The 18,750-nt window shown below is 45.6% G+C and overlaps 1 protein-coding gene across 2 annotated transcripts in view; it reads left to right on the top strand.

The window, feature by feature from the left end:
• The window catches only part of GRIA1 (glutamate ionotropic receptor AMPA type subunit 1), a 304,530-nt gene that overhangs the window by 266,591 nt on the left and 19,189 nt on the right, over nucleotides 1-18,750 (top strand). The window lies entirely within an intron of this gene.

The raw sequence follows: 18,750 nt of genomic DNA, 5'->3' as shown, positions 1-18,750 counted from the left end.
CTATGTGCAGTGTTTCCTATCCTCTTAATTTCCCTATGAAGTACCATTATCCCCATTTTACAGATGAGGAAACAGTGGCACAGAATTAAGTTACTTGACCAGGTGGACACAGCTAATAAAGGAGCCAGATTTCAAGCCCAGTCAGTCTGACTCCAGAGCCCGTGGATGTACTTACTCTCTGGGCTGGGCATTATGACTGACAACACTGTTAAAGGCAGGACACCGAACTTATGCCAGGTTGCCAGCACCTATTATACTGGGCAAACAATCACCGTCAACTCAAAAATTAAAAATGCAGACTTTTGGAGCCCAGGGCATCCACTCACCACTCTGAAGGCAAAAGATAGTGACAGTGAATGCTCACTTTAATGCCCTTCTTCTTTAATGCACCACTTCTTTGAGCAGTAACACTGCCTTTATGGGTTTTGCATGCCCGAAGATTCTTGCCGGTGTAAATATTGAAAATAGTTCAACTCTATAATAAATAAATACCTAATTCTATTGCTTACATCTCTGTGAGACATAACAAGTCATTTATTGATTTTGAGAAAGAAAGAGAAAGGGAAAGAGACATGAAAAGGAACATCTTCCAGATAAGATCACAGATGGTTGATGTGCAAGTCAAGAATACCTAAATGGGGCTTCCCTGGTGGCGCAGTGGTTGGGAGTCCACCTGCCGATGCGGAGGACACGGGTTCGTGCCCCGGTCCGGGAAGATCCCACATGCTGCGGAGCGACTGGGCCCATGAGCCATGGCCGCTGAGCCTGCGTGTCCGGAGCCTGTGCTCCGCAAAGGGAGAGGCCACAACAGTGAGAGGCCCACGTACCGCAAAAAAAAAAAAAAACAAAAAAAAACAGAATACCTAAATGGAGCCCACATGGCCCCAGCTCTCTCCCAGTGCTCCTTTCTCTCCATTGGCAACCTTTATGAGAGCCATGGGGCTCCCTGACTCGAAAACAGAAGAGCAACGCTCATCCTAAGAGAGCCTTGGGTTTCTGGCCTGGGAACGTCCCTCTTCACCTACTTCTCATCTCAGCAATAAAAGGAGTCATTCTAGCAACCAGCAGTGTAGCGGTCCCATGAAACATATCATTGCAAAACGGTTACAGAAAATATGAGTAACCACACATGCACACCCACAGTCCAGCCCGGCTTCCTTCAGGTCTCTGTCTCACATGCCCCAAATGATGCTGACTCCCCAAGTCATGGTCAAACACCAAAGAGTCATGGCAAGCCAAATGCCACAGACACATGTGCCTGATGCAACAATCTTAGATTCACTGATCTGATCCCACAAACCATTCTGCATGACAGAGGTGGGAAATGAGGAGAAGAGTGAAGGGGTAGGACATGATACCTCTGTTCCCCACTGAAAAGGGGCTTAAATGTGCTTAAAGAGGATATGGCAGAGGAAATCAATGTTGTCTTCAGATTATTTAGAATTGTAGAAAATACCTTTTCAAAGACCATCTAGTCATTCACAAAGTTGCAGACTCCTTAGGAGTGTTTTACACTACAGACCTTGCAAACTTCTCTTCTGCCCTGTGAAAGGTGGGGCTTTGGCTGCCCTCACAAGGCAGATGTGCTCCAGACTTAGGGCCAGTGCCCACAGCCAGAAAGGACCTCCCTGGCGGTCCCCTGCACCACTCTCCATAAAGCCAGACCTGACCACACCTCTGGGGCATTCACTCCCTTCCAGCCTGCCTGGAAAAAGGTCCAGGTTCCTCCAAGGCAGATCACCCAGCTCTGCCCCAGAAGGTCAGAGAGCCGATATCTAAGGCCCAAATGTTCCTCTAAAACTTGCCAAGTCTACTTGGCAGAGGCCAGGCTTGTCCCTACAGAGCATTAAAAGGCTGTGGCAGTGACAGAATGGCATTTGTCTCTTCTGCTCTGGAAACAAATACTCAGGAAGCAAGGTGGTTCCGTGCTTGATTTTCCATTTGGACAGGTGGTGTTTCTTTGAAACAGATGCTGTTTGTTGGCCGTCACTGCATGCTTGGGATTGGGTGAGGGGCTGGATTTTGTTTCCGAAGCCCTGAGGTTGTGGATAAAGACCTACGCAGCCAATGCCGGTCACTAGGGAAAGGGAATAGGTAAATCCACTAATTGTGATCTATTGGCCCTTCTGGTGCCAACTCAATGTATCTGCTGGTCTGAACTGAAGTCTCTTGTCTTTATTATGATAAAGACTCCCTTCAGTTAGAGACGATGTATTCAAATTTCCTAACTAAGGGAGCATGACCCCTGTTTTACCCATTCAAGAAGGAATCCACAACAGGTGGGCCTGAGTTAAAATCTCAACTAATGACTCTCCTTCACAAACCATCTATCGGGAGTTTAATGGATTTGCTAAGAGTTATACCCTAATCGGGACATTGGTCAAAGTCTGGTCTTTAACTGCGACTGTGGTTCCGCGGCGTCTTCTCTGGTCCCTGTGATCATGACGTGTTTGTGTTCTGTCACGTGTCTTATCCATGCCAGATGTGTGAGCCAAGGTGACAGGAGGAGCACAGTGCAGCCTTCTCCTACAGCTTAGTGGGTGCGGGTCTAAGACCCACTCCCTGGGCTTTGCGTGCAGCTTCACAGATTCCTTTCCAAATATGTATCTTCTCCACACAAAGGACTGTGCGCTGCACTTCAGGGGGCAGTGGTGAGAGGGAAGCGATCCCAGCCCCTCAACGATGCACAGTCAAGCACAGCTCATGAGCCATATTACACAGATACCCGTTATTCTGCTCAGTGCCCTAACAGATCCAGGAACACTCAAGAGCACAGTCCACATCTGAATGGGAGGATTTCCAAAAGTTTCGAGGCCAAGGTGACATCCAAGTTAGGCCCTGAAGAAACTGTGATAGATGAGAAGTAAGGACAGGGAACTCCAGATGGAGGGGACAGAATAACAACAAACACAGTGGTGGGAAATCATAGAGCCTGTTTTCAGGAACAAGAATCCACTTTAACTAGAGAATGCATTAATGAGCAAGAGCGACTGGCTGTGGTCACAGTGCAAGGGATTTCAAAAGTCGCTCTATTTTTTATCTGATGTCAGTAGAGGTCATGGAAGGCCACTGATGGAGGGACCACGATCAGACAGACTCCCGAAGATGATGCTGGCAGTGGTTTGCGACGAGAACCAGAGAGGAGGCTCACAGGCAGGGAGGTCATTTAAAAAGCCATTGTGGTCATTTTGGTAGGCGACAATGAACGTGGTTACAGATCATAATGAGATGGGGACAGATGGAAGAAGCGGCTCTATGTCTGTCATCAGTCATAGCCTTTACTTTAAGACTTGGCAGTTTGGGAAAGAACTCTGTTATGGGAGCTTTCTGGGACTTCTGTGTTCCTGCTTCAGGACTACCCAGGTACAAAGTGATTCAGGCAAGGACAGAAAATGGGCAGATGTGTCCCCACCTCAACTTCACCTCTGGGGCACCTAGAAGATTGAGGAAGGCATCTCTGGGAGGGGTACAGAATTCCTGGCTCACAAGCAAGAACGATAGAGGCTGCCAATTACCTCTACCTTCCTCCTACTGCACTGTATCTTGTCTATATCTATTTTATTTTTTAATCGGACATAAGCTCAAGATTGCTCATCAACAGTTTAGTTTCAATCGTATTCCTACTGAATAGATTTTTCTCCCTTCACACAACCCTAGGCTGGAAAATATCTCCTAAGAACCACTCGTCTGTATTGGCGTCTGGCTAAAAAAGAAGAGGGAGGTCAAGGCCATGACTTAGGAAGAAACGTCACAAGGTTTTACGGGGAGTGGTCTCACTTCCAGGGGTTGAGGGTCTCCTAGCTGCCCACCTCCATACTGGGACCATGTGACATGATTGTATCTTCAAGGCCGTTGAGAAGGGTTTTCCATTTTTAGGGAATCACCCTGACCCAGAATGTCACTGGGAAACAAATACGCAAGTGACGTCTTCTTGGTGGCGTTGTATCTATTGCCATAAAAGAACAATATCCCAATTTTAGTATGCATTAAAATCTTCTACGGAAGCTGGTTGAAAATGCCCCTTTCTAGACTCTGATTCCTGAGATTCCTGATTCTGCAGGTCCAGGTAGGGTCCAGAAATGTGCAAGTTCCACAAGTCTGCTCAGTGATTCTGTTAGAGGTGCACAGCAGTCCACTTTGGGAGGCAAGTTAGACGTCAGGGAAGAGAGATGTACGTGTTTTCTGAGGAAGCAGTGGCTTGGGAAGAAAAGGAAGATTAATATAATGGGAGAACGACAGGGAAACGACAGTGTCAAAATCATGATCCTTGGAGTCAAACTGCCTCAATTCAAGGTCAAGGGCCGTTAATTTACCAGCAGTTTGACCTAGCTTCGTGAGTCATTATAACTTTATGAGCCTCTGTTTTCTCTTCTGTAAAATTGGAGTAATAACAATTCACTGCAGTTGCTCTGAGTTTTGATGAAATAACATAAAGTGCTTGTCACAGAGGGTACTCATTAATGTTAATTCTCTACCCCTATCCTCCTCCCATTAGACCTACCAGAAAGTCACTTTTGAGCCAAATAACTTATTTTTTTCTTCTTTGTGAAACCAACTGTGTTCATGAGAAGTACACATGAGCCCCACCCTCAGCCCCCTACACTGGCTGCATTAGAAATAAAATGTCTCTCTGAGAACAACTTGTGATCCACCCCCACAGAGAACACACTAAAAAAAAAAAAAAACCTGATATTTCTTTCTCTCCCTCCCTCCCACCCTATTCCCATAGTATGGTATTGGTGCAGGGCCCACTGCTGAGAATAAATGCAGTATGTCCCAGGGAAATGACAGTCCCTTTCAATTGGTCCTTGCCTCCTGATGAGTAGCCAGGGATGCTTGTTGTCATGGTAACCCCCTGAACTCTGTGACCCAGGTCGGGCCTGATCAGAGACAAAGGTCTCCAAGCAGAAAGGCTGGATTCGCCTGTATCCTCCGAAGAGCTGGAGAGAAAGGAAGAGAGGGAGGGAATCAGGGGATAAAAAGGGAGAGAGAAAAAAAGAAGGGAGGGACAAAGAGGCAATCAGAAAGTGTGTGTGTGTACGTGTGTGTATGTGTGTCTTTGAAAAGAGACTGGAGGTTTACCAGAGGAGGGCTGCATCAATACAGAAGCTTCTCGGGTCAGGACACGTGGGATGGCTCAGAGAGAGTACCAAGAAAGCCTGCTAGGAGACTGGCGCAGCAACCCAGCGCACAAGCCCGGGCGGGGGATGGGGGCGTGATTTAGCCTTTTAGTGGTGATGCTAAGACCTATTGTTAACATTTCTCAAGCACTGACTCATCCCAGGCACTTCTCTGAAGTATGTGATGCGCACTAGCTTATGTAATCCTAACAACGACCCTGGGAAGGTAATATTGCTTTCATCTTAACTGTACAATTCAGGAAACTGAGGCAGAGAGAGGTTACGGAACTTGCCCAGGGTGACCTGGTGTGGAAACTGGAGAGCTGGATTTTCAACCCAGCCAGCCTGACCCCAGGTTGGGATCTTCCCAACCGTGTGAGGCAAGCGTGGACATAAGGAGGGAAACTATCAGGAAGGGATGATTATTTGGAGGAAAAAGATCATTTATCCTCCCCCCAACACCTACACGCAACTTAGTCCCACCCAATCAATATACAAATAAGAAAAGTGAGGCTCCACGAAGGGAGGTGCCTACACTGCCTGAATCCCTAGGGAATCCTTCCTCCCTTCTGCACTCTTTGCTTGGGGGAGGCACACAGTGCAAGGGGCAGGGTCACATCACAGGCTGACATCATGACCCCCTGCCTAACAGCAGAAAGGGGCACACTCGTTGCTTGTTAAGCTTCCCTACCTGCCCATGACAGACTGAAACAAAAACACCCCTAAAGCATTTTATGCTTCCAGAAACTCTGCAGAGCTTTTGATGGAGTTCAACAATGAAAAGCAGACCACTTTAGCCTGACTTTACCATAAGTGTACGGGCGGGGGGCGGGGGGAGGAGTTGTGTATTCATTTCATACCTGCTGTGTACCTACTGTGACGTATGAAATGAATACATATGAAACGAATGCATTCAGCACCCTAGCGATGTCCAATCAGTCATCCCTCTCTCATTTTTTGACTTAGGCATTATCATTTTCCTTCACAGGCGAGGAAGCTAAGATTCAGAGAGGTGATGTTTTGCCCAGGTTCTCAAAGTGACTTGTGGGACAGGGCTTAACTACAAATCCTGATTCCCAAACCCTCCTTTCTTCCACACCTCCACCTCCGTGCTAACAGAGGCATCCTCCCCTGCCTCTGTCAACTTGTAAGGTGGCATCCTGAAACATCAGGGGAAATGAGACACCAGGTCCATTTGCACTCCACAGCCAAAGCACTCCTTCCTGAAGCACTGGGCTAGGCTGCAGCTCCACAGTGCAAGATTTACTTTGGAGGATCCTGGCGGCATCCCAAAGACAGACGCACACTTACTCCTGTTAGGGCTCCGTTTCTACCATGCCTGGTGGAGAAGCTCGTAAATGGCAGAGCAACACATTAAGGAGAGACAGGAGGAATGTGGAGAGTGCAAGGTGACAAGGATGGATCTGGGGAGATGAACCCCACGGGAAATGAATGGCCTTGACCGCGAGAACAGCAGCCCAGCGCGGGCTGTGATTCGCCTGCCCAAGCACTGCGTTCTCCCGCTGATACACGAATTGTATGTTGCTTTAAGAGGCTGATGCTGTCAACAGTAGTACCTCTTTTCTCTCTGTCTCAACCTCCCCCCCTCCCCCTCCCTCTCTCCCCTCAGCAACTTTTTTCCAGACTTGCCCAGCCTTTTGCCTTTTCTAAGAAGGCGGCTGCTGTTACACAAAGGCAGACCAGGACAGGGAAGGTCTGGATACCTGTCCCAGCTCTGTCACTCAGGGCTCGTGGGTGTGGGAAACAATGTGCTTTGTGTGGATCAGACCCTGTTCAAACCTTGTCTCCCATATTTACAACCCGTGTGATCTTGGGAAAGTAGCAATAAGCAGTGTGGACCACTGACTGATCATTGGGGCCCTGAAGTTAGGGCTGAGTATGAATCACGGGCTGCCAGTTAATGACAAAAGGCGCTCAGGCACTTCGCCTCCCAAAGCCTTGACTTTCCCAAATATAACAGCTGAAGGTAGCACCAACATAAACTTCGGCGGTTGTTAAATGGGATCATGTGAATGTGCCACAGTGCCTGGCACACACTAAAGTGACTAAGAAGTGTTGACTGTCATTATTTAATTCCTCTGAGGCTTAGTTTTCTCATCTTCCAAATGGGGATCCTAAAACAGGCTCCCCAGGATTGTCTTGAGAACAAATAAAATCACTTAGGAAGAGCTCAGGGTGCATCGGGAGTTCTTGGATGTTAATCCCCTTTGCTCGTCAACTTCCCCCTCAACTTGCTGCTTCCCCTCGGCACTCACCATCTATTCTATTAGTTTGGGGATCCATCCAAATAAGTGGTGAGTGCCTTCTCTGGGCCAGACCTCTCTTGGCTTCTTTTCATTGCAGTGGGGCAGAAATTGCAGGATACCAGGGAACAGAAATGTTCAAATGTATAGCTTTATTCCCTTTACACTCGGTACCACAAACGTTCGGCTAATAGCCACATTGCTTCCATCCATTTGTCCGGAAGTAGAAAGAAAAGGTAGGGGTAGTCCTGAGTTGAGCGCTTGCACGGAAATTCTGCGCCACCTGTTTCAGGAATGTTTTATGAGTGGCCCTGTGGGCTGGGATCATGGCTGGATCATCATATCTAATCAGCATCTCTCTATGGAGAGTAAGGGACAAAGGCCCAGGTGAATCCCTAAGCAAAGGAGCCACTTCCTCCCAACTAGATGGAGGTAGTAAGCCAGCAGTTCTCAAACAAAAGAAAGTCAGGCAGGGAAATTTACATATATTATTCATCCCTCCTCAGCACAGACATCTAGCAGAAGAAGAGCATAATGGCCTCTTAATCATATTCCCTATTCCCATGGGAATGAAATTTATTCCTCTGGAAGAACATTAAAAACAAAAAAAACATAGCACTATTTTTAGTTTTTTAAGGAACCTCCATACTGTTCTCCATAGTGGCTGTGCCAATTTACATTCCCACCAACAGTGCAAGAGGGTTCCCTTTTCTCCACACCCTCTCCAGCATTTATTGTTTCTAGATTTTTGATGATGGCCATTCTGACCGGCATGAGGTGATACCTCATTGTAGTTTTGATTTGCATTTTTCTAATGATTAATGATGTTGAGCATTCTTTCATGTGTTTGCAGTCTGTATATCTTCTTTGGAGAAATGTCTATTTAGGTCTGCCCATTTTTGGATTGGGTTGTTTTTTTCTTATTGAGCTGCAGGAGCTGCTTGTAAATTTTGGAGATTAATCCTTTGTCAGTTGCTTCATTTGCAAATATTTTCTCCCATTCTGAGTGTTGTCTTCTGGTCTTGTTTATGGTTTCCTTTGCTGTGCAAAAGCTTTGAAGTTTCATTAGGTCCCATTTGTTTATTTTTGCTTTTATTTCCATTTCTCTAGGAGGTGGGTCAAAAAGGATCTTGCTGTGATTTGTGTCATAGAGTGTTCTGCCTATGTTTTCCTCTAAGAGTTTGATAATGTCTGGCCTTACATTTGGGTCTTTAATCCATTTAGAGTTTATTTTTGTGTATGGTGTTAGGGAGTGTTCTAATTTCATTCTTTTACATGTAGCTGTCCAGTTTTCCCAGCACCACTTATTGAAGAGGCTGTCTTTTCTCCACTGTATATTCTTGCCTCCCTACCATACGACCCAGCAATCCCACTACTGGGCATATACCCTGAGAAACCCATAATTCAAAAAGAGTCATGTACCAAAATGTTCATTGCAGCTCTATTTACAATAGCCAGGCCATGGAAGCAATCTAAGTGTCCATCAACAGATGAATGGATAAAGAAGATGTGGCACATATATACAGTGGAATATTACTCACCCATAAAGAGAAACGAAATTGAGTGATTTGTATGTAGTGAGGTGGATGGACCTAGAGTCTGTCATACAGAGTGAAGTTAAGTCAGAAAGAGAAAAATACCATATGCTAACACATATATATGGAATCTAAAAAGAAAATAAATATGTCATGAAGAACCTAGGGGCAAGACAGGAACAAAGACGCAGACCTACTAGAGAATAGACTTGAGGATACGGGGAGGGGGAAGGGTAAGCTGTGACAAAGCGAGAGAGAGGCATGGACATATATACACTACCAAACGTAAGGTAGATAGCTAGTGGGAAGCAGCCGCATAGCACAGGGAGGTCAGCTCGGTGCTTTGTGACCACCTAGAGGGGTAGGATAGGGAGGGTGGGAGGGAGGGAGGCGCAAGAAGGAAGAGATATGTGGACATATGTATATGTATAACTGATTCACTTTGTTATAAAGCAGAAACTAACACACCATTATAAAGCAATTATACTCCAATAAAGATGTTAAAAAAAAAAATCATAGTACTAGTCAAGCCAGTCTCCTTGAGTCCCATAAACACTACTTTTCCCCACGCCAGTCTCTTTCCTCTTACTGCTCTTTATTTCTCCCCACCTATAATTCAAGGTACAGTTCAGTAAAGCAAGGGCCAACTGTCCCACAGAACCTAAGAAAAAATTTACCTTGTAGGAAACTCCTATTGATTGCATATCACATGGACTGATTTCTACCCAGCCAACTTCCATGTATACTGTGACTTTATGAGCAGGTTATCAAGTCAGTTGATGTGTTTGCTCTGCCTACTTCAGAGAACCAGGAAATACTAGTCCTGTTGCATAGACCATATAATACAAATTAAATTAACCAACTCTTAAAGGGACTTAATAGTGCCTTTCGCTGTTACCAGTGATTATCCTAGGAGCAGTATGAAAGTATATGACCGTGATCATGCAGCTGAACTCTACCAACATCCCCCGTATAGTATCCTCAAAGCACTAAAGTAAGTACTTTTAAGGAAAGCGAAGAGGCAGAAATCATGACAGTGGCACTCCCAAGATTAGATCCCAAAATCTAACGCAGAGACTGCAGCTTACATGCCCCCGGGGCCAGGAAAAGAAAATGAATGAAATGGACCAGGGGAAACCCGTATGTGGTTTCTTCATTTTCAACAGAGGCATGAGGAAACAAAACCACAGTTTAGGGTAAATAATAATTATAGTTAATATTTATTGAGCAGTTGCTATATATGACAAGACCCTCTAAATCCGCATATGCATTCCCTAATTCATGTAATCCCCTCACAAAAACCCAATGACGTAGGTATTATTAAGAACCTCATTTTAGGGCTTCCCTGGTGGCGCAGTGGTTGAGAGTCCACCTGCCGATGCAGGGGACATGGGTTCGTGCCCTGGTCCGGGAAGATCCCGCATGCCGCGGAGCGGCTGGGCCCGTGAGCCATGGCCGCTGGGCCTGCGCGTCCGGAGCCTGTGCTCCGCAGCGGGAGAGGCCACAACAGTGAGAGGCCCGCATACCGCAAAAAAAAAAAAACCTCATTTTACAGATAAACAATCAGTGGCACAGAGACGTTAAGTAAATTATCAAAGGTCATACAGGTAGCAGATGGCCAAACCACAATTTGAACCTAGGCAGTCCAGCTTCAGAGCCTGTGCTCTTATCCATTACACTACGCTGTAGATGGAGAAGTGACAGTCTCTGGGGTATCCTAGGACATGGTGGGGACTTAGTGAACGAAAGAGTATATGCCTATCTAGAGGGGATGGCCTCCACTCAGTTCTCGTCTAATATTGACATATGGGAATATTGCCAGATCTTCTCATTTTTCAAAAGAAACTCGTAATCGTGATTTTTGTGTGAACTACTGAAATTTTTGAGTGCTGTCCCAGTCAAGGGAGAAGGAAAGAAAGGAGATACAACCCAGTAACAACTAACACTAATCCAAAGAAGAGAGGAAGTACCATAAAGACAGACAGATAAACGGACAAATAGATCCACTGACTGAACAATCAATAGGTAAGGCAACGTGGGAAAACCATGCAGGTAGGGGTTAATACCTTGCCCTTTCCCAGGGTGGAAGTTCTAGCAAGGCCTCTAGCATGAAGCAGCAGTCCCTGAACAGGGCCTTGAACCAGTGGGGAGAACATCTATGAGCAAGATGGGGAGAAAAGTATTTCAGGTAAAAGACACAGCAAGCATACAGTACAAGAGTGAAAGAGATGGTAATTCATGCATCCTTTTTCCATCTGTGTTATCACTGTTTTTCTGCAAGGGAATCATTTTCTCATAGAAAATCTCTCATGGAATCCCATTATACAAGATACTTAGGCATAGAGCTGCTAAAGGAAGAGACGAGGGGTTGGAGGTGGAAGTGGAAAGGGGGAGGAGAGAGATGGATAGATAGAGAGAGAGAGAGAGAAAGAGAGAGAGCGCGAGCGCTGGAGACAAGTTCAGGTCCGGGGTGGGGACATGGGAGATCAGAGCGTGCCTTTCTTCTCCAGGAGCCATTCTCTATAACTGGAGGAGGTCATTCTCCTACATTATGACCTTTATGTATTTTGAAGTCCACAAGTAAATAATAGTCCTGCTGGTCTGCCCAACATTCTTTTCACATTGACATCTGTCTTCCGCTGGCCAGTCCTTAGAACGAGCCCAGCTTTTCTTCTTTTCACTGAACCAGAGGTGGCCAAGATGAGGCCAGTGGCTGGCTCTCATCCTGAATGGTGTTTCCACTCCCTCTGTTAATGGTGGGAAGACTTTCATTCATTCCCTCCGTTATCTTTTGGCAAGCATCTCCGAGGTGTCTGACACAGAGCCATGTGCCTGCTGCTGGCAGATGGTCCTACGTTACGAGACCAGATGTGGTTTACTGTGAGCTGCCACGAACTGGTGATACCTGCATCTCACATTATGGGGTGGCCTGGCGATCAAACGTGCCTTCGAAATGCTTTCTGTCTGTAGAAACCCTGGCGGGAGGGGCCAGACCTCAGGTCCCCATCTGGATCTCTGTGCTGCATCAGGTAATCTTAGCCACAGGACCCTAAAGAAAGTTACAGGGCCAGAAACACAAATCACACATGTAAAACTAGTATGCAGTTTCTGGAGGTTCAAGAAACATGCGGTATAACATGTATCTTAGAAATTTAAAACCACTCCTTCACTCAGCAAACATGTATCAAACAGCTACTGTGTTAGCTATCATGCTGGGAGCAGGGCCCCTACCATTAAAGAGAACTCAGTCTAGCTGGAGGAGTAAATGATGGATAATGAAGTCATGAGTCTGCTGTATTTGGATGGCAAGTACAGCAGGAAAGAAAGGAAGGCTAGATCCATTCTGCCTGGGCCATTACAGGAAGCACTGCAGAGAACAACATACATTAGCAGCTTGAAAGATGAATAGGTTCCACAGCGGCAAAGTGTGCTATGCAGAGCATGTGCCAACCCACAGGGGTGTGGCTTTCACGGCACGTCCAGTCCAGCCACTTGAATTTGTCTAGAATTAATCTCAAAGCACTTTCACATCTGTCACCTCATTTGATTCTCACAATACAGGCAGCTGGGGCAAGAGAATTATTCCCATTTTACAAGTGGAAAACTCAGGTACCGTTGTTAGGGTGACCAGCTGTCCTGGTTTGCCCAGCTCTGAGCAGGTTCCCATGATGTGGGACTTACAGTGCTAAAACCAGGAAAGTCCCAGGCCAACAGGGACTAGGTATAGTTACAGAACTTGTAGGATAACTTGATCAGAGATGACTGAGGGACTCAAATCAGGCCTTCGGACTCTTTCCTCCAACCCCAAGTGGAGAGAGAAGAGAGTGTGCTATATGTGTTTCTGCTTTTTTTTTCTTTTAAACCAATTCCTTCGTGTTGTTTTGTAGAGTTAGAAAACAAAGACAAAACCTCTGTGTTCTGACTGACTCACTGCCTGACCAACATTCCTGCTCCTAAGATCACAGAACTGTCTGTCCCTTGGGTACACTCAAGAGGGGAAACTACCTGGAATGGCCACAGCTGTGAAGGCAACTCTGACCCTTAAGGAGACCTGAGGATGCCTGCATTTTAATGGAGGCTCCTGATATAACCCCAGTAACTCTTTATTTCCTTCCACTTGGAAGGTCATTGGTTAACCTCTCCCATTTCACCCACCACCCCGAGCTACTGGACCGGAAGAGTCCTACGGACCCTTCGCTTTTTGCCCAGTGATGGTGTTTGCCTTAGATGGTCCACGCTGACGATGTCACAGACTAGACTATGGACAGAAGGGGTCTTAGAGACCACTGTCCAAAAGGGAGACGATTAAGAGAGTGCCGTCCAGACCCAGGTCTCCAAACACCCAGTCCTATCCTAGACTCAACCACGCATCCCCACCTGCCCCAGGCATGGCAGGTCAAGCAAGCTTCGTTTCTTGCCAAAGCTCTGGCCTCTCACTCCCAGCAAAATGAACCTGGTTTGATCTCAACAAAGGAACAGAAACAACCAGAAAAGGTTTCTCCCCAAAACCCTCAGCAGAAGCGGTGTTCTCCTCCTCCTCTGCAGGCCATGGCTGTACGAAGGGAAAAGTGTACGGGAGAAAGGAGATGGCTGGGCCTTCTGCACAGAGAGAGCACCCTGGGCCTTGGAAGCCCGCAGCCCCATGAAGGAAGAGTTAGAATGACCATACTCGCTTGCATATTGACCTTTATCCAGTGCACGGAAATTCCCACTCTTCATGGCTCCCCCTAAATGTCTTCAAATCTCACTCATCAGTAGCTACACTCCCCCTTCCTAAGGGCAGATGCAGAGCCCCTTGAAGCCTCTTCTCCTGGAAGCCCAGTGGTTCCCAGCCTAGAGAGATCACAAACCATCAATGCCCAAAAAGGAAATGGGGGTGGCGTGGGACACTTGACAGTTTTTTATGTCACCAAGGAAAGATACGAAAAGAAACAAAACAAAAAATTACTGTCTCTCCTCAACATCATTTAGGAAGAGAAGAAATGTGTTAACACTAAAAAAGAAGAAAGCAAATCATCAGTTGCACACAAAGGATTGTCGTTTCAATGGAAAACTTCGGCTCTCTGGAAACTGATTATGCAACCCTCCCTTTCCTCATTTTCCCAGTGATTAGTAAAAACTTCATCACAAATTGGCGTGGCTCATTGGACCAGCCTCCTGGGACCCACTGACTGAATCCCAACTTTGCCTCTCATGCATGAATTCCCTCCATGTTTTTCCTGACAAGGAGTCGTCCCACCAACAATGTCTTACCTAATTAATACTTTTCAAATAACAATTTGCAGAGAGCTCTAACAGCTCCAAAGTTTGCCACCCTACTGAGCAGCAATCTGTGTCCCTGTGGCTTTGTCTCCCTGATCGAATACTGCCCTCCAGCATCTCAGAGAATAAATCTAATTCCTCCTCCACTGACAACCAATCCCAAGTTTCCAAGCGAGCCCTGTTTACTTTGCAGTGACCTATCATCTCCATTATCCCTGGATCCAGGGTTACAACTTTTGATGTTGTCTGTTTCTCTTACATGAGTCATTACACTGGGTAATTAATTGATGCCTATTGACTTAGTACTGAGTGCTTAATATAGAAGGGCTACTGGTCTGAGGCTCCTCCCTGCTTAAACACCTTCCATATCTCCCTGGCCCACAGGTAAAACGTTGACTTCTTAGTATAGACTTCAAGGATGTTCACAGGTGGGACTCAGCAGTTGTAACCTCATCTCCCAGAAATTCCCCTCATCATGACCACACTCCCTCCCCAGGCCCTGTAATTCCTGTCTCAGGGCTTCTGATATCCCTTTTCCCTTGGCACAGAGGACTCCCTGAAGGTTTTCTCACTTCCACCCACTATCAGAACTAACCTCTCTCTCTTTTCTGGTACTTCCATACCCCTTGCTGTAAAATCAGATTTAGCCTTCCATGGACTACTGAGAAGCTTTTCCGCCTCCCACACTAGACTGTACATTCCTTGAAAGATGAGGTTTGTAACTTCATTCCTACTAATTACTTAGCACAGTACTTGACACTTAATTGGCCCTCATAAGTATTTGGGGAGCTGACCCAAAGACATCGACTCTTTACTCCAAAGGCTTTATAATCAAGTGAAAGGCTAAGGCTAATAATACACATGAAACAATGGTGGGCAGAGCAATGAATTGATTGCTAGGTGCCAGGGAATTTTAAAGGAAAGGTCAAGGAGAAATCAAGTGTTCAAGGAAAACATGAGGAGCATCGTAGGGCAACCAGATATTAAGAAAGAATTAAGGAGAACAGGAAGATGCACGTGCATAGCAGCAGGAGGAAACACACTGGTTGAAGGAGAGCAGGATGCCTAGAAGCCTAGTCTGATTAAAACTGAAGCTTCCTTGGGACTTCCCTGGCGGTCCAGTGGTTAAGATTCCGGCTTCCCCTGCAGGGGGCGCAGGTTCAATCTCTGGTTGGGGAACTAAGATCCTGCGTGCCCCAAGGCGCAGTCAGAAAAACAAAACAGAACAAAACATCTGAAGCGCCCTTTGGAGGAGAAGTCAAGCATATCAGTGCGGGCTGAGCATCAACTCCAAGAGCTGTTTTATACAACACTGCTAAGATGCTTGAATTCAAGGTTCTGAGGGCAAGAGTGGAAGTATGGACAACTGCTTTAGAACTGAGGGCCCGAATTCAATCTTTAGCTTTTCATAAGTTGAGGCCAGTTAAAATCATCTGAAATATCTCCCCTGGCTGTTTTCGCTTTCTCCAAACTTTAAAATCCCTGCAAGCATATGATAATATACTTCTTCACAGGGGCAAAGTTGAATATATTGAACCTTAATGAGTACAAAGTCATCCTAAAGAATATATTTCCAGAATTCCAACTTCTCTCTCCCCAAGATTTCCAAAGATAATTCATTGATTCAAAGGCTCCCCTGGACCCATCAGCTCCTGTGGCTGAGGGTCAGGGCTCAGGAAGTTGAGGGTGTCTTCTGCTCACTGGCCCTCTTGGGGAGCGAATGTCATGCACGTCACCATGTCCGCGATTACAGGCCTAGCTGCGTTCCCTGACGACCCAGGACCATCACCACCCTTATACTGAGCATCTGTCCAAATCTGGGAATTTTCAGATGACTCTGACTCTGCCGAATTAGGACCATACCTGATTCTGTTTTGTTTGTTTGCTTTATGTTTCTTTGTTTCTTTGTTTTTCTCGATTCCAAGCACAGGATTTGGCATAAGAAAAGTTCAGCTAGAGATCTGGTTACTCAAACAAGTAAATGTCATAACTAACATCAATATTTGAGCCCTTTATAAATGCCTTGCTAAGGTCCTTGCAGTTCTGTTTTTTTATTCAAATTACAGAAGAAAATAAGGACAATGTGCCTAAATTCATTCTGAAATGTTGTCCTTACTGTTTCTTTGACTCTTCCAGTGTCATCCATTCAATCAGAGGGAGGTGATGCTAGATGGTGGTTGCTCTCTTTAAACATTTTTGTTTAGCAAAGTTAACATTTAACACACATCTGTGTTAGTTCTTCCACCTGCACTATATTTTTTCCCTCATCCATGAAATGTAGATGTCTGGAAACTACTGCTAGTCTGGAGCATGGCCTCTGCTATCCAGGACCCTGGATTTTGCACATATCTCGGTTCTTATCTTATTAAGTTCTTGGCTTTTATTTTCCTGTAATAGTTTTAGAAGGGACTATTTTACAGTCAGATTTATACCTCTTTAACTTCTATTTTGAACATGTTGTGCATAACCTTTTCTTGAGGATACTATCATTATCGGTTTTCAACGGCATTGGTTTACAATATGGTGGATCTTCCGGAAAACACATATTATAGGACAGTTTGCCAGAACCAGAACCCAAGTGATCATCATTCTAGGACCATCATTTTTGTCGGAAGGAAGGAAGGAATGGAGGGAGGGAGGGAGGGAGGAAAAAAAGGAAAGGAAAAAAGAGTCAAGTTGTAAATTAGCATCTTATGAAACGGCCTCTGAGGAGGTTTTCATCCTTTGCTGCCTTTGCTCTGCTCTGGCCTTGGAGAATAGAGATCCTTGGGTGTCACTGCTGTGGGCAAAATAAAAGTTTTAGAAATGACTGGGTGAGTGTGGGGCCTGAGCGAGCACTGGAGGGGGCTTGTCAGTGCATACAGTACCCCAGCTTTGGACAGCTGGTCATGTGCATGGACTTGAGTCACACAGAGCTGGGTTAGAACCGTAGGCGAGTTATGTATTTGTCTGTGGAATGGAAAGTGCAATAGGAATGGAAAGTGCAACCAAATAGGATTCAATAAAATAATGCATGCAAAGCACTTAATACAATGCCTGGCCCATAATAAGCCCTCAATAAAACAACTACAATGATCACCCCATGACCCTGTGCATTTTCTTTGCACACTTTCCGGTCCTTTTCCATTATGTTCCAGATAGGTAAGTTTGCCAGACAGCTGAGTTAGAAACACGTAAGATGATACTGCATTTAATTTTTGTCCATTCATTCATTCATTTGGGGGGAAATAAAGTATTTCTTTCTCAATCTCTTACACAGAATGGAGCACTTGTACTAAATGTTGTCAGGAGAGAGGCCTCAAAACACAGGAACCATTATCTGTGTTCCAGGGAGCCAACAGTCTATCTGAGGAGACCCAGCTCACAGCAAAAATGAGAATTAAGGACATGGTAACACCAATCTTTATTCTCTCTTTCACTTGTTCCCTGCACCCTCTCTTCCTACGCCCAGTTTCCTTTGTCCCTGTACCGACACCCACCTCCACTTTGAGTCTTTCTACCTATATTTCCTTAAAATGGAGAGGTAGAAGAGAGAGAGAAGGAAGGGTCACAAAAACTAGGTAGTGGCTGTACGTCCCTGCACTGAAAAAAGTCTTGGGGCCAAAGTACTTTGTGTATCGTCAAACCTAGAGTCCATTTGGTTTCTTTGGTTTTTTTGGATTTTTGGATTGTTTTGTTTTGTTTTTGAGAGCGAGCATGTGTAAAGGGAAGGAGTTGGCCCACAAAGGTATCTGCAAGACTAAAGAGTACATTTCCAGGATCTGTTAATGGAAACTGTTTTCCCAGCTTGAAAATTACCACGTTTAAACTCACAATATGAGGTAAGCGAAATCATAAATATGAGCTCCTTTTCGGGCAGCAAACAGCATTTGGAGTCTTTCTCTTCTGCCTTTGGGGATCCATATGCCACAGTCTAGTTAGCTGCCCAGCGACTGACAAACATAAATAAAAGGTAATGGTTGTAGTAAATGCAGTTCCTCTGAGTCAACAAATGTTTTCCAGGGAGGGATCAACATGCTTCTTATCACACTAGAGTCACCAAACAGCCAAAGTTTAGCTCTTTCAAAAACAAACTAGCAACAAAGGCAATAACAATAAAAATGTCTGCCCTGTGCACTGTCTAAACTCAACAGTGGGGTGGAACAGGCATCAGAAAGTCCAGAATAGTAAAAGGATGGGAACAAGAGGCCATGAGGAGAGGACTGGATTTGATGGACCATTTGCCTTCCCATCACTAACACCCCTTGCTGCCTACTATCAGCATAGCTCCTCTGAAGCCCTCTCCTTCATCCTTTTATTGCTTCTTGGTGGCCTGTGAAGCCCCCTCAGCTGAGTTAAGTAAAAATGAGCCTTAACTTAAGGTGTCACCATCAGCAGAGAAATCCTTAGGAGGAAGCAGTGAAATGGGAGATGGTACAAGTTATGTCCCGAGATATGGCCAATTCCTTAGGCATTGAAGGATAAGGAGGTTAATCCAGTCAACTAAACTATTCCAGCCATTAACCCACGCACCAGTGGGCCCAGCACATAAACCTTTACATGCAACACCTGAACAGGGTCTCAGTGGCA

This window comes from Delphinus delphis, chromosome 3 (genome assembly GCF_949987515.2).
Source record: "Delphinus delphis chromosome 3, mDelDel1.2, whole genome shotgun sequence".
Classification (NCBI taxonomy): Eukaryota; Metazoa; Chordata; class Mammalia; order Artiodactyla; family Delphinidae; genus Delphinus; species Delphinus delphis.
The sequence above is the reverse complement of the archived record's forward strand: the minus strand, read 5'-3'. Positions and strand labels throughout refer to the sequence as shown.